Source organism: Oryx dammah, unplaced genomic scaffold (genome assembly GCF_014754425.2).
Source record: "Oryx dammah isolate SB20612 unplaced genomic scaffold, SCBI_Odam_1.1 HiC_scaffold_8, whole genome shotgun sequence".
NCBI lineage: Eukaryota > Metazoa > Chordata > Mammalia > Artiodactyla > Bovidae > Oryx > Oryx dammah.
Window position 1 is genome coordinate 4,660,646 of NW_024070192.1, and position 16,737 is coordinate 4,677,382.

Sequence of the window (16,737 nt, forward strand, 5' to 3'; positions counted from 1 at the left end):
TCTCTACCTGGGCACCTGGATCTCTACCTGAGTGCCTGGATCTCTACATGAGCACCTGGATCTCTACCTGAGCACCTGGATCTCTACCCGGGCACCTGGATCTCTACCCGAGTGCCTGGATCTCTACCTGGGTACCTGGATCTCTGTCTGGGCACCTGGATCTCTACCTGAGTGCCTGGATCTCTACCTGGGCACCTGGATCTCACCTGGGCACCTGGATCTCTACCTGGGCACCTGGATCTCTGAGTGCCTGGATCTCTGCCTGGGCACCTGGATCTCTGCCTGGCCACCTGGATCTCTACCTGGGTACCTGGAGCTGCAGCACTTCAGACTGAAGATGTTTCCAGTGAAGGATAAAGAACATGCCAGCTAGTTTGGTTCCGCTGAGGCTCATTCTTGGAAACTGGAGAGACTGGGTATCTGTCCATCCCCTGGGGACTGGATATCTCCACGGGTTCTTGGCCTTACCCGATCAACAGCAATTGATGACAGACCAGACAAGAAATTCAGGCAAGCTTTATTCGGGCTCCTGCTACAGCAGCGGGCAATGAAAACAAGTAACAGGCCCCCTTGCTTGTTCCCCTAGTGGAGGGAGCTGGATCCTTCCATGGGGTGAGGGTAGGAGGCAGGTCCAGGGGTCAGGCAGAGGAGGGGCCTGGGTGGGCAAACCTGGGTGGTGCTGTGTGCAGGGGACACGTGCAGGGCCCTGCGTTTGCTCTCCACCCCCTGCTTTTGCTCCAGGCGCCTCAAAAGTGGCAGTTGGCTTTTGAGTCTCTCTGTGCTATTGTCCAGCATTTGCCCAGCTGCACATCACAGTCACGTCTAGTCCTTAGAGTCTCTTTGCGTTTTGTTGCTGGAGGAGATGCTGTCTAGGTACAGCGGTGTCCCACGTCCCAGCCGGTCTCACGTGGAGAGTGACAAGCCCGGTCAGTTCACTGTTGGGCATTTCAGGCCAAAATCACGTGTTCACTGTGAAAACCTGGAAACCAGGAGGTCTGTGTCTTTTTTCCAGAGGTGGCAGGGATGCTTATTTTAATGGGAGGCACGAGCTTCGCCAAACAGCCTGGGACCTGACTTCTGAAGCGCTCAGGGCAGAGGAGGGAGGAGAGCCCCCCCGCCAAGGACCACCTGGAGAGTTCGCAGCCCCGAGCCACAGTCATGGTAAACCCCCTGGGCAGCTGGAGCCCTGAACACAGGCGCTTCACACCCAGGACGACAAGGCTTCCATACTGTTTTCCCCGCCTCGCCAAAGCCCAGGGCTCAGTTATCGGAGAAGGTGGGAGCTGGGGGAGGGGCGGGGCAGGGGCATGCAAGGAGGAAAGAAAGAAGAAGGAGACGGAAAAAATCTTTAAAAAAAAAACCCTTCGACAGAACCCGATAACCTGGAGTACACGGCGATCGGTGCTGGACAGCATACAAACGCCAAAAGGCAAGTCCCAGGACGGGCCAACTTAAGACTTAATATTTGCCTTTCACTGAGCAAACTAATAAATCCCCTACAGTTTTAGCCACGCAGAGCTCCCAGTTTTTATTTATTGGTCAAGACGGCAGGCAGGTTTTTTTTTCTGCCTCCCAGTCACCCCGGGCAAACAGCGGTCCCCCTCCCCCTGGCCTGTCATCAGTCTGTATGTCTATTTGCCTTCCCCTTCGACAAGCTCTTGCTCGGTGCAGCTGACAACAAGTGCAAACAGCTTTGAAGGAGTCGTTGGTAATGGACTTCCTAGGACAGCCCTGTCTTGGGCTGGTGTGGCCGAAGGCAAAGCAAGAGTTACCCGTCAGCCATGGGCTGCATCAGACAAGGCTTAGAACTGGACACATGGGAGGAGAACTTGGAGGACCAGTAAGACCACCCCCTACCTCTCCCATTTTATTGATGGGAAAAACTGAGACCTGGAGAAAAAGGCTTGAGTGACTTATACATGATCTCGGAGCAAGCTGAAATTAACCCAGGGACTGCCCTGGAGGTTGTCCAGTGGTTAAAACTCTGCTTCCATTGCAAGAAGTGAGAGCTCAATCCCTGGTCGGGGAACAAAGATCCCACACGCCATGAGATGCAACCAAAAAATAAATCAACAGATAGACAGACAACTGCTGGATACTTTTAAAAAAAACTTAAGGGAAAAAGAAATTAAGGCTAGGACTTGAGCCAGAGAGACGAAAAAAAAAGCAGATCTTTTAAGTCATGACCTCTATCCTTCCATATCGCAGCACTGTGGACGGCATGGCTAGAAGGCATTTTGGGGAATGTGTGACGTGACTCCCTCATTTTACATGGAAGGAGCTAAGAAGCGGGACTTTCTGGGACAAAAGCTCAGGTCTCCTTGTCTCCCCACTCTGTGCTTTTTAAAATCAGTGTAAGACACACAGCTGGACCCAGAAATGAGATGCCTTTGGCTCACTATCGGATGAAGAAACAGAAGCATGTGGATGAAGCACTCCTTAGAATTCTGCTGTTCCCCCTAAGGCTGAACATCGTCCCACCTTCTCTCTCAAGCTGCCAGAAAGGCTGCCTCCCCCACGGCCTGCCCATCCTGCATCCGATGCTGGAAACGAGATTCCTGCACTAGTCAAGGGTAGATCTAGACAAGAGCGATGCTCTAGACCACTTCAGGCTCTGGGGATCTGGGATTCGACGCGGATGAGAAGAAGAGGGAACAAGAGGAAACTTCTGCTTTGGTACCACAGTGGGACTTCTTCTGGATCCAATGACCATGTGTGGGATATAAAAATGAAGGAAACATCTGAAATGAGTCCTTTTTTTAAAAAAAAAAAAAAAAGAAAAATGACACCCCAGGGGCTGGCCAGTGTTCCTTTAACGGCAGTGAAGGCACGGAAATCCAGGACAGAGGGAAAGACGCACGTGAAGGAGGCTGGGTCTTTATCTCGACAGGTGTGCAATGACAGAGTCTTTTCTAGATGCTTGCGTGCTCATCTCTACTCTAGTAGGTGATGACCTCCGCCCCCACCCCGCCCCCCACCGGGGCCACCACACAAGATGAGCAGGGTTAGATGAGATGCTTAAGCCTGTCTTTCAGCAGCAGAGATAAAGCCTTGATCCTCTGACAAGAAGCAACAACTTCAGGATGGCATGCGATCCTGAAAGCCTGGCTTTAACTCACCTGGGAAGAACCTGTAATTTGCCTTCTGGTTGTTCTCACTTGTCGTGAGCACCACAAACTGCAGCTGGCGCAACCTCCGTCTCCCCTCTCCCCGACTACCACTACCAAGTTCCGCCGCCTTATCCCAGATAAAGCCCATGTCTGGAAAGGCAAGGGAACTGGGGAGGGGAGTTCTGCGTCAACAGCATCTGAGCTGACCTCGAAGGTTATCCAGACTTCAGACAGAAAGCATACACTTTGGCCCAATTTACACACCCCTGATATTTTACGGGACCCTAGAGGTCAAAGGAATTTCAGGAAGTCTTCCAGCCAACTCCTTCCCTCTCCAGACAACACCATCCCAGAGGTTTTTAGCTCTTGGTCTGTCTAGCTAAGATGCAGAAATTTTCTTCTTGGCTCTTATTCTATACAAACGTGTGACACACACACACACACACATCCCACAGTCTATTTTCCATTGTTTCCAGTGGCTGTATTATTTTTGTTTCATCACGAGCTGTTTTGTTCTCAACAGAAAAGGTTCACTTCCTCAACAGGACTTGGGTTTTGTGGGGCCCTATCTATGGTCCGGACACACTGGAAAGAGGGGGTCCTCTAGAAACACCATCAACTCTGGCCGCTGGATAGTCTGTGATGAAGCACAGTGATCTGACATGGACTCTGACTGCCCCACTGGGAGCTGATCATGCATCCGTGTCAACAGAAGATGTGTCTATGTTCTGTTCCTCCAGATGTGCACCTGCGTGCAATCCGAACCAAGAAAGCTGAACGTGGGCGATGCCAGCCTTCAGGATCCAGCTCTCTGCGAGGGCCCCTCCAGCATCCTAGCATCTTTAGAGCCTGAAGGATTTCTGCACAGACCTGCATCACGCTGGAGCCTGTGGGGCCAGACCCCACACACATACATAAGGAGGGATGGTCTTCCAAGGCTGCTTGTACAGCACTGTGCAAACACCGGCCTTTTCAGAAGGAGCAAAATGTAAGACCAATTGACTTATGTGTAGAGAACTATTCGCTCTATATCCAGCTGAGAAGTGATGGAGTAAAAGAAAACTGCTGAGTCCGAAGGCTCAGCAGACATGGGAGGTGGGGAGCACGAAAGAATGCAGGAGAAAATCCTCTGGTTTCCGAGGACTGGTCGGGGGCAGTCTGAAGACCAGGCACCAGCAGAAGGAGTTATAAGGTCCAGCGTCACGGCGTCCCCTTCAGCTGGAGGTGGCCTCCTGTTCATGCAGGTCAACACAGACAGGATTGCTCAGGCCAAGGCTCTTTGCTTTCTCCTCAAACATCGTAAATCCAGAAGCTCCTTTAGCCTCCAGAATGTGTGTGTGTGTGTGTCACTCAGTTGCGTCCAACTCTTTGCAACCCCATGGACCTGTAAACTGCCGAGCTCCTCTGTCCATGGGACAAGAATTCTGGAGTGGGTAGCCATTTCCTTCTCCAGGGGATCTTCCTGACCCAGGGATTGAACCTGGGTCTCCTATGTTGCAGGCAGATTCTTTACCACCTGAGCCACCAGGGAAGTCCATTCTCCAAAATGAGACTTCTTGTTCCAATCCAGAGCACTTGCCTCTTAAGAGAAGGTCCCATCTTAGCTCCTTGGGGTCTTCATGGTTACACTGAGGCTCCTGGTGGGGACTGCGGGTGAGAGGAACAGTTCTCCACCTGTCCTGCTTCCCAGGCCTGTGGACCAAAAAAGAGCAACAGAGTGAGACTCTGCCTTCTGTCCTTTCAATGGATGTCTTTCAACAACGAACATCACCTTACTGCCTTTAATCCAGAATGTTCCAGCTACTGAACAGAACACTGTTGTCATTCTTTAGTTGCTCAGTCGTGCCCGGCTCTTTGTGAACCCCAAGGACCTTAGCCCACCAGCTTCTCTGTCCAAGGCATTTCCCAGGCAAGAATAATGGAGTGGGTTGCATCTCTTTCTCCAGGGGAATCTTCCCAACCCAGGGATCGAACTCACATCTGCTGCACTGGCAGGCAGATTCTTTACTGCTGAGCCACCTGGGAGGCCCAATGTTTCTTCAAGCAGTATTTCAGTTAAGGCGGCGAAAAGGCCTATTTACACTGTTCAAGTTTCCTTGGTGGCTCAGATGGTAAAAAAATATACCTGCCAGTGCAGAAGATCCGGGTTCGATCCCTGGGTTGGGAAGATCCCCTGGAGAAGGAAGTGGCAACCCACTCCAGTATTCTTGCCTGGAGAATTCCATGGAGAGTGGGGCCTGGCAGGCTATAATAGTCCACGGAGTCACAAAGAGTCGGACATGATGAAGTCACTAACACATACTGTTCAAGGAACTCTACACTGAATCATTGCCGGGAATGCTCCCACAAGCCTTACCACTACACCATGGCTGATTTTAAAAACCAAATACAGCTCAGAAGAAGCGGACAGTTCTCACAGCCTCTGAGCCATGGGGTCAGGAGCATGGAGGGGTCAGATCACCCAGTTTACAGATGAAAAAACTGAGGCACAGAGGGGCCACGCTTCTCCGTACAGGATGGCCAGCATCTGGTCCTTAAGCCTGATGTTCATTTCAGCTGGAACATCCCTCTGCTTTCACAGGTTGCTGTTCAGTTGCTCAGTCATGTCCAACTCTTTGCAACCCCGTGGGCTGCATACACCAGGCTTCCCTGTCCTTCACTGTCTCTCAGAGTTTTCTCAAACTCATGTCTATTGAGTCCATGATGCCAACCCACCATCTCATCCTCTGTCGCCCGCTTCTCAAGAGACCCTTAACAACTAATTAGGAGATGATCCAGAGTGGATAGAGGAGGAAGTGGAAAAATACAATTTAATGCATTTCCCTTCTGCACTGCTGACTGTAAATATGTGAAGATGGACTTGGACTTATGCTTTCCTGGCTTCCCACTACCCCACCTAACTCTGTGTTTCTGAGCCACAAATACACTGAGTACCACGAAACGCCCTCAGGGGACTTCCTCATCTTTAAATTGCTGAGACCCTCCTTGGTGGCTCAGCTGGTAAAGAATCCACCTGCAATGTAGGAGATACCCTTTCAACTCCTGGGTCGGGAAGTTCCTCTGGAGAAGGGAGAGGCTACCCACTCCAGTATTCCTGGGCTTCTCTGGTGTCTCCACTGATAATGAATCCACCTGCAACACGGGAGACCTGAGTTAGATCCCTGGGTTGGGAAGGTATCTTTCCAGGATCGAACCTGGGTCTCCTGCATTGACAGGTGGATTTTTTTTTTTAACCATCTGAGCCACCAGGGAAACTTGAACAGTATAAACAGGCCTTTTCTCCCCCTTAACTAAAATACTGCTTTTAGAAGCAGCATTGGGCTTCCTAGGTGGCTCAGCAGTAAAGAGTCCGTCTGCCATTGCAGGGGATGGGAGTTCAATCCCTGGGTCGGGCAGATCCCCTGGAGGAGGGCATGGCAACCCACCCCAGTGTTCTTCCATGGAGAATCCCCTGGACAGAAGAGCCTGGCGGGCTACAGTTCATGGGGTCGCACTGAGTCGGACACAACTGAGAAGCTAAGCACACACCCAGTCACGAATGCAGATAAATCTGGGCTCCCCCCTTCTCTGACTCCATCACTGCCAGCCCATGAGAAATCACCTGCAAATCTTCTCATTGACAAGCACCACGTGGGATCAGAGGCTGAGAAGGCAGACAGAAACAGACAGGCACGCTCCACTTCGGGCCACAGCAGAGAGGCAACCACTGACTGAGCTGAGGCCAGAAGGACCTCAGCACCAGAGGGACGCGCACAGAGGACGCTGGGTGCAGAAGGACCAACGGGCCCTCTGCCCCTCCACGGTCCTGTGAGGTCGCAGCTCAGCCTGGCATGAGGGAGCTCTCCTTCCTGGGGGCTTGGGCTAAACCCCGGGTGGGGCTGTGTGGGCTGTGATGAAGCCAGAGAGAGGGGTGCTGATGGTCAGAGACTGCAGGACGTTACCGTAAGTGCCTTGGGGAGGGAGAAGATGCTTTAAGACGTTTGCCTGCAGGAGCACTGCGGAAGGCGAGAGTGTGCAGGCAGGAGTTAGCTCCCCCAAAGCCAGCGCAGCAGCCTTCAGAGAGGTACCCTGGGGCTCCAGGTGGCCAAGAGGGAGACCGGAAGTCTCTCCCTCCAGACGCTCTCCCTGGGACCCCGAAACGCCCCCAACAACCCCAGAGTCCTGCTAAACTTTCTGGTTTCCACGTTTCCCCTCCTCAGACACCAGCAGCTGTCTGAGCTGAACCGGAGAGGACCAGGGAGAAGGCCTTTCCCCAGGGAGACGCACACGGCGCGCAAATGAATTGGCAGCTGCCGGTGAATCACTCGGGGACTTCCTTCTCGTCTCCCAGCAACCGCATGCACTCGGCACCGGGACATTAAACACAGAGGGGAACGTCGGGAGGCATGCGCAAAACAAAACAAAAAGCCAAACACACCACTGCTCCCCCCACCGCCGGACTCATCCCAACCCCACAGACCCAGCCAAGGGGGCCGGGGGCTGGAGTGGGGGAGGGTGGAAACGAGAGCCTCCACCCAGGGGAGGAGAACGAGGTTAGGACCAGCCTCAGCAGAGCCGGACACACCCTCGCCCCACACCAAACCCTTCTGGGTCTAGCGTTCGTATTTGGCCAAAGACACACCTCTGTTAGCCTAGAGAAAGGCCCTGGGCCAGCAGATTAGTGGGCACCTGGAGATCTGAAAGATCACTTAGAAACCCAGACTCGGGGGCGGGGTGGGGGGTTGGGAAGCTGACGGTGGTTGAGACGCCAGTTCGGCTTCCCTGCCTCTCCCCCCAGCATCATTCTCCAGGTTAAAGCAGCTGCTAACGCCAAGGCAGGGTCCCCTCCCCACCCCCTCCACCTCCTTCCACACTCGAATGTTTTCCTGCCCGTTGCTATGGCCACTAGGAGCTGGTTAGACAGGACTCCAACACGCTGCCTTGCCCTTCAGACCCTGCCTCTCTGAAAACACCCAGGACAGAAGTAGAACGCATATTAAGAGTCTACAGGTGGAACAACCCCTGGAGAAAAACTGGGGACCAAGAAAGGAAGAACAGTAGTGGCAAGAGGGCCCCTGTGAAAGGCTGAATGTGTGTGCATGGAAGCTCAAGTCGTGTCTGACTCTCTGCCACCCCATGGACCGTAGCCCTCCAGGCTCCTCTGTCCTTGGGATTTTCCAAGCAAGAACACTGGAGTGGGTCGCCATGCCCTCCTCCAGGGGATCTTCCCGACCTAAGGATGGAACCCACATCTCTTGCTTCTCCTTCGTTGGCAGCCAACAGGTTCTTTACCACTGTGCCAACCTGGGAAGCCTGACATGCTGACTATCAGCCCCCAAAGATACGTCTTAATACCCCTGCAACCTGTGAATGTTGTTACCTTCTACAGCAAAAGAGACTGCACAGGTGTGAGCAAGTCAAGGATCTTGAGAGGCAGAGATTGTCTTGGATGCCTGGGGGAGAGCGGACACGTATACTCACAAGTGTCCTGATAAAAGGGAAGCGGAGTGGGGTGTGACAGAGAAGAAGGAGCAGGAGGGAGTGTTTCAAGGCGGGAAGCAGGAGGCAAGGGAAGCAGGCGGTCTCCAGAGGCTAGAAAGGCCAGGAAATGAACCCTTCTCGAGAGCTTCCCGAAGGAAAACAGCCCTGCAGACACCCCGACTTCGACCCAGTGAGAGCGGCCGATGAAAGAGACTGTGAGAGAAGAAGTGAGTGTGGTTTCAAGCCACTACGTTCGTGCTGATCTTCTTGCACCATATAGGAAACTGAGCTTGTCAGTCAGGGCATGCACCATCTGCTTCCCCACTGACCTAGAGAAGAGGGTTGCTGGCTGCTCTTGGTTGGGGTTGGGGGGCTGGCACTGGGATGAAGTCCGAGGCACTGGAGGATGCTGAACTACATCCCTGGCCTCCAGCCTCGAGAAGCCAGGAGCAGCCCCGCTCAGTGTGACCACTGAGAACGTCTCGGACACTGCGTGTGTCTGGCATTGGGGGGTGGGGGTGGGGAACTGCAGAATCCCTCCCACAGACAATCACTGCCCCTGAGGTGCGGCCCTTTCCTGACTTCGGCTGCACCTGAGAGTCACCTGGCAAGCTTTTCAAAACTCCCATGCCTGGGGCTCGGCCCAGCCTGGGGAAGCCGGAATCGCTTAGGGCGGGACGAGGCAGCAGTTAGAGCCGAGCTGCTGATTCCCATGCGTAGCGGGTGCTGAGAACCGCTGCATGTTGCAAAGGGCCAGCGAGCCCAGAGGAGAGAAGAAGAAGGTAGCAATACACCTGAGTCCCGACGACAGCCAGGACGCAAGACGCCCCGAGGCAGAAACCGCACCAGGCTCACCAGGGCAGACCTGGGAACGCACATCCCAGCTGCCAGACAGGTGACTGGCTGGTGTGGAATTCCTGGTGCCTGTGTCACCGCGTTTCCCATCAGAACAGGGTGGACGCCTTGCAGGAAGGTGTCTCCCAGGAATAACCACACAAAGCCCCAACCTCCTCCGCTCATGAAGCCAGCACAAAATGAGCCGGCTCCCACCCAACGCTATAAACATGAACTCACTGGACAAGAAGCACCGTCTCAGTAAAAACGGTGATCCTGCAGCGGGGCCAGTTTAGGAACGGGGAGCCTCCATTCTGCATCCAATTGGTAAACTCCCCCAGGCACCGAAACCGGAATCCTCCCACAGAGGCACTCTGAGCAAGGAGAGACTTCACTTCTCGAAAGCTGTCCTGATAATAAGCTTGGCTGGTGGTCCCTACCCGGGTCAGAGAGGAAAGGGACGAGAGAATCTAATGAGAAACCAGCCGCTGAGCAAGAGACAGAGCTGAACAGGTTGATGCTCTGACTTGCAAAGAAGGATGTGGTCACGTGTAAGTTCTCTCTCCTGCTGGGACCATCTTTTTCCTTCATTATTTCATCCCCAGCCTGCCTGGCCGAAAGGCTGAGCCAAGCGTTTCCTGATTTTCTTTGGCCCAAATCGTGAATCCAGGATGTCACTGGGGGAAGCAGAGGGGAGGAGGGAGAGGAAGGAAAAAATTTAAAAAGGAGGATGGGAAGGAGGTGAGGAGGGAAGAGAGAGTGGAGGACAGAGGAGCAGGGGACAAGAGAGGCTCACAGCTACAGGATGAACAGGTCCCACCCGTGTCAGGATGGGAAGATGGGTGACAGGTGTGCGTCGGGCTCTCTTAGCAGGGGCCCCCAGACGGCAGGATCTAATGCCTGATGGTCTGAGGTGGAGCTGATGCAACAATAACAGAAATAAAGTGCACAATAAATGCAGTGTGTCTGAATCATCCCCAAACCACCCGCCCCCCCAACCTGGGTCCATGGAGAAACTGTCTTCCAGGAAACCGGCCCCTGATGCCAAAACCACTGTCCTACAGGAGAGGCGAACTCCCTGTGGGTCTTTAAGAGGCGAAGGCTCAGGGGGATGGAGCCTCCCAGCTCCTGCCCTTCCCTTCCCCGGGATTCTTCCAGTCCACTTCATGCACCTGCTTGGAACAAAGCGGAGAAATCCAGTTGCCCTGCACCAGGGCTATCAAAGAGGAAAGGAGCTCAGGGGCCTGGTCTGTCCCCAGGGACACTGAACAGGTTCCTGGGCAAAGAATCTAGGGCTTTGGGGCTCCCCCGGCCATTTCCAAGGCTTCCACATTCCCTTCCTACATCCCACCCTCCCCCCCAGAGTCGGAATGCATCTCACTCTTAACTAGAGCGACTGAACTGAACTGAACTAGAACCTCTGGGTTCCCTCCAGCCTATAAACCTCGTGTGCTAATGCCCCGACTCTTGCAAACTCGTTGAGAAATAAGCTTTAGGAAGCTTCCAGATGTTCCGCTTGTAGGGCAGTATTTCTCTGCCTCTGTCTCCAGGGGTCCAGTCACGAGGTCAGCAGCCTGCCTCCCCAGGTGAAATCTGAGGGCCAAGAGGCACTGCCTGGGTGTGGGCGGGGAGACACCCTTTCCCGAAGGACCACACTCAACCACTGTGTTCATCAACTCCACCCTTGCAAAGACATGACCTCCTACACCCTGTGCGTTCTTCCGCCATCCCCATGTCCTGTTTCTTTCTCTCTTCCAGGTGAGCCCTGCATCCCTGGAGAGTTCATGCAGTGCGAACACCTCCGAGCGACAACAGGGAGGCAAGTCCGCGACTCCCAAACGAGTAAGCTTTGTCCTCTGTGAGCATCCACTGCACCTCTCCCTTAAAATTCTCATCAGACAGCCCCTGTAACGGAGCCCAGGACCCATCAACACGGGGTGGCTCTTCCACGTGAGATGCTAAGTCAACACCGGCAGAGACGTCTTAGGAGCCGGACCGGCCAAAAGAACAAGGGAATGGCATTCGTGACCTGTCAAGGCCCCCTCGGAGCTGGTGGCCTCTGATCTCTAGGAAGCTAACTGCCAACGGGCAGCCTTGTACACACACAGCCACGCACACACCCTTCCCCACACGCACACCCCGAGGGATTCTTTGCACAAGGTGACGCGGTGTCCCTTTGATGCTTGCCGGATGTGTTCCCATTGGGCAGAAACCAGACCTCAATAAAACCGGGCATTATCAAGAGGCCGCTGGTGGGTGATTGCGCCCGCCTGTTATCTCCGTGGCCCTGGGTGGGGCGCTCTGTGGTTCTCCACAGAAAAGCATTAACTTCTAGGTGGATCAAAGACCCTTCCGAACTGGCCGACCCGGATCTCTTGTTTATCCGAAGGGATTGTTCCCCCAGATGGACTTTAAGATAACTGGGACCCCAGTCCCAGACTCCTCTGTCCTCTGCTTATCTGTCCCTCGGGGGCCGCCTAACGGCCAATCACAAGGGCCTTCTGCTCTCTCGCTTTTCCAGGTGGCCCATTTAACAACAGAGAGTAGGGGACGGGGCCCTGGAGTGTCCTGGCCCTGCTGCAAGCTGGGGACCCAGGGGCAGAGAGACACCTACTTGGGGGAGATCTCTCCATGAATCACTCCAGGGAGGGGGTGTTCCAGAGAGCAGGGTGTTTACTACACTCTTTCGTCAGGAGGGAGAGACCGACGGTTCCTAGATGGACAGTTCCCCACACTTGGCCCCTAAAGTCCCTGGTTGGACTCTACTGTCTACCCTGATGTTGAAGCACCCACGATCGACCTGTGGGAGGACCCAGAGGGACCTCTGAGCCAGTCTGGCTCTGGACCGCCCATCAGCCTGGAGAGGAAGAGCACGTGCGCTTAAGGGCAGCAGGTGTGGCGGCCTGGGTGCCTCCCCACCCTTCCTCGGTTTCACGCGGGTCTGGCAGCTGCACGGTGCGGCCAGGCTGTTCTTCTTTCCATGCACAGGACCCAGCTCGGTGTGCAGCCCTGACAAGGCACACGGACGAACAGAGCAGAGAACTAACAAGTGAGCCGCCTGCAGCTCAGTGGCAGGCCTGCCCACTAAGTCGCTTCAGTCGCATCCGACTGTTTTGCGACCCCCGCCCCCCCGTGAACTGCAGCCCGCCAGGCTCCCCTGTCCATGGGGATTCTCCAGGCAAGAACACTGGAGTGGGTTGCCATGCCCTCCTCGAGGGGATCTTCCTGACCTGGAGACTGAACGCTGCGTCCCTTATGTCTCCTGTGGAGGCAGGCGGGTTCTTTACCACTACTGCCACCTGGGAGGCCTCGGTCCCACCGACAGGGAGGACTCCAGGAAGCACATGGTCCCGGAGATGCTTCACTTAACGATACGGAGTCAGATCGAGGTTCACCTTCAGAGTCCCAGGCACGCCACCTCCATCCTCTGTAGCCCACCTGCAAAGCAGGAGTTACACTCAGACCGCCTCCCCGGTAGGGGTGCTATGAGGACTGAGGCTCAAAAAGTAGTGTTTGTCTTTATTACTATATTTCCCTATAGCACTGTCTTTATGAAGGAATCTAGGGGACTTCTCTGCTGGTCCAATCGCTAAGACTCTGTAGTCCCCACCGGGGATCCCTGGTTGGGGAACTAGATCCCACACGTGGCAACTACAGATCCTGCAGCCACAACAGAGAGTCAGGGCAGTGAAATAAATATTAAAAAAACCTAAAATCCAGGTAGCACGTTTTCAAGGGTGGAAGAAGAAGCGCGTGCCTTGGTTATATCCCTGGTGTGGACCAGACATGACAGGCGTCTGAAACGCCAGCTTGATCTTCCATCACTGCTTTTCTCCTCCTTTTTTAAATCAATGAAGTCATTCCTGGCATCGAGAGGAACGCTTACCTCTTTCCATGTTCCCTCATCTGCCCCTGAAAGCCTGAGGACTCCATGTGCAGGGAGTTGGCGAGCAAGCCAGGGGTCACGAGCGGGTGATAACAGCTGTTTCCAGGGGAGCCCCGCCATGAACATGGCCACAGACAGTCCAGGGGCTGCACGCTTGATCCCAGCCCAGCTGAGGCCACCGGGGACCCCGGCGTTGCCATTGTTTAATCGTGAAATGTACAGACACTTGATGGCTCAGTGGTAAAAAATCTGCCTGCAGAGCAGGAGACACAGGAGACTTGGGATCGATCCCCGGGTCGGGAAGATCCCCTGGAGAAGGAGATGGCAACCCACTCCAAGATGCTTGCCTGGAGAATCCCATGGACAGAGGAGCCTAGTGGGCTACAGTCCATGGACTTGCAGAGAGTCGGACAGGACTGGGCACGCACGCATGGACGGAGGAATGTACAGACACGCTCTGCCTTTAGCTTGCACGTCTTTCCTCTGCGTTTCCAAGGCTCTTCTCATGTATGCTGTCTTCCTCAAACCCCTGGTTTGTCCGCCTCTGTCTCATTCCCGTTAGAGACACCACAGCCTGGAGAGCCGACCCCAGCGGCATGGCTGTCCGCAGACTCTGCCTGGTGTGCCCCAGCCCCGGCCCAGCCCGCACGGCGTGTGATGCGGGCTCTGAGGGGATAAGGAAGCGGGGTCTCAGCACCCCACGGCCACGGCAGGCCAAGGCTGCCACCCAAGCCTGCAGCTGGGCTCCAGGAGGGGCTGGGAGGTCAGGCCACAGGCTCACAGGACAGGCCACCCACATGGCGCAGCCGGGCCGCTGGCTGTCCCCAGGGCCAGCCCCGCTCTGGCCCTTGGCCCTGCCTCGGAACAGTCCACCACATGGCCTCCCTTGGGGAGGACGAGAGGATGAAAGGGCTGAAACCAGAGGCGAGGAAGAGCCCCACCTCCCTCCACGCGCCAAAGACCCTTCCTGCACACGGGGAGGGGGCATGTCCCCCCAGCGCCAAGTCTGAGGGCACTGGGCCTTCGATGAGCTGGGGTCTCCCTCTCCTAAAACCCAGATGTGTTTCCAGGGTTTGATGGAACCTGAAAGAACCCGAACCTTCTTCGGTTACTTCACACTTTTCTAATTAAAGACGCAAACTGGATCTTCATGTTTGCAGAGAGAGTTTTGACCGCGAGTGTAGGCAGCAGAGCAAAACAGGAAGGATCTCTTCTCTCTCTTTTTTTTCCTCTCTCTCTCTTCCCTCTAAAAGTACAGGGACACAGGGGTGGGGGAGGGGTTGCGGCGGGGGAGGGGAGCAAACAGGATCTTGGCAGCCTGGCCTCCAAGCGCCCCTGGAGCCGGCCTGCGTTCTGTTGGAAGCATTTCTCTTTTCTTCGCTCCCAGAGACACCAGTCCTCATCCCTGTCAGCTGGGCAGGGGTGGAGGTGGAGGGGAGCTGGGTGAGGCTCTGGGAAAAGAGAAGAAATGGGCAAAGCCCAGATCCTCTGGCTTAACTGCCCAGAAAAGAGCCCGAACGCCGCGTCTGGGTGGAAGGCAACCGTCCCAGGTTCCTTGGCACGGTGGGACTCGCCAGAATCCAGAGACCTGGCTGGCAGAACAAGGGTGGACAGTGGAGCCGGCGGAGGGGGAGCGGTCTGGGCGGGAGGGGGGGAGGTCTCAGTGAATCACATAAATTAGAGACAGAAGGGATGTCAGGCCACCTTCACTTCCTTCCTCTCCTAATGGGAATTATCTCATTAGCCCTGAGCTTCCTAGAGGCTAACTTTAAATGATTCCTGTACCCGGGGCTTTCAATCCACAGCCGCACCACCCAACCCCCTACTCAGTGCCCCCCCCCGCCCCACCCCCCCCCGTCCCCATCAGATCTGCCTCCAGAAGGGCTCTTAAAGGGACAGCCGTCAAAAGACACCAGTTCAACCTATTTAACTCTGAATGCTTTGCTCCAAACATTTCATCCGATGTTAAGTTTTGCCCTTTCAACCTTTCCTTCCACTTACAGGAATTTATTATAAGAAAACGGTCATGGAGGGACTGCCCTGGGGATCCAGTGGTTAATTAAGACTTGGCCTTCCCAGTACAGGGGGTGCAGCTTCAACCCCTGGTAGGGGAGCTATGATTCTACACGCCTCGTGGCCAGAAAACGAGAACTTCAAGCAACAACAGTGATACTGTGACAAATTCAATAAAGACTTTAAAAATGACCCACATATAAAAATCCTATTAAAAAATAATAATAACAGTCATGGACACAAGTTTCGTTGCGCTGTGTTAGTCGTTCAGTCGTGTCCGAGTCTTTGTGACCCCGTGGACTGTGGCCCGCCAGGCTCCTCTGTCCATGGGATTCTCCAGGCAAGAATCCTGGAGTGGGTGGCCATGCCCTCCTCCAGGGGATCTCGCAGAACCGGGGACTGAACCCGAGTCTCCTGCGCTACCAGTGGCTTCTTCACCATCTGAGCCACGAGGGAAGCCCCAGGGACACGGTACCAGGTCAACGATGACACATCTTATGCCCACCTCCCCTGGAAGACAGACATATGGGAATCTCTGGGACGTAGACACATCTTATGCCCACCTCCCCTGGAAGACAGACATATGGGAGTCTCTGGGATGTATAAATGCTACCGTACGTGGCAAAGGAGCCTCTGCAAATGGGATTAAGCGAAGGATGTTAAAAAGGGGAGATGGCCTTGGACTACCCGGATGAGCGCTAAACGAAATCACAGCTATCCTCACAGGGGAGGAGCAGAGGAGCGTTTGACTCCAGACGGCAAGACACGACAGGATCGCAGAGGTGAGGGTGGGGCGATGTGGCTGCCGCTCCAGGTGGGCCCACAGCCTCCAAAAGCTGCAAGAGGCCGGGACCATTCCTGCCCCCCACCCCCCACCCCTCCCTGCCCCAGGAGCCTCCTCAAGGAGCCAGCTTTGATGACAACAACCCGAGATTTTAGCCCCTAAGACTCATCTCAGACTTCTGGTCTCCAGAACTGCAAGAGAATAAATGTGTGTATTTTAAACAAACAAACAAACAAACACCAAGTTGATGGTAATTTGTTATAGCAGACCCAGGAAACTAGTACAGATATAAATAAAGTTATTACTACCAGGATTGTAGGGTGGTATGAGGGTTAAGGATGGTTTGATCCCTTTCTAGGAATGAAGATGGAGGAACTGGAGACAGTTTAGCAGAGAGAGGTCAGACAGTCAGAGAATCTGTATGCAGGTCAGGAAGCAACAGTTAGAACTGGACATGGAACAACAGACTGGTTCCAAATAGGAAAAGGAGTACGTCGAGGCTGTATATTGTCATCCTGCTTATTTAACTTATATGCAGAGTACATCATGAGAAATGCTGGGCTGGAGGAAGCACAAGCTGGAATCAAGATTGACGGGAGAAATATCAATAACCTCAGATATGCAGATGACACCATCTTTACAGCAGAAAG

At 54.3% G+C, this 16,737-nt stretch overlaps 1 long non-coding RNA gene across 12 annotated transcripts in view; it reads right to left on the reverse strand.

Moving 5' to 3' along the window:
* The window catches only part of LOC120866552, a 159,243-nt gene that overhangs the window by 1,101 nt on the left and 141,405 nt on the right, over positions 1–16,737 (reverse strand). For 7 of the 12 annotated variants that reach the window (XR_005721687.1, XR_005721692.1, XR_005721688.1 and 4 more), the window contains exon 3: positions 16–4,802. This is a non-coding gene — a long non-coding RNA (uncharacterized LOC120866552). Of the gene's footprint in view, positions 1–7; positions 4,803–16,737 lie in introns of all 12 variants that reach the window. The other 5 variants (XR_005721690.1, XR_005721686.1, XR_005721682.1 and 2 more) reach the window with 2 other exon arrangements.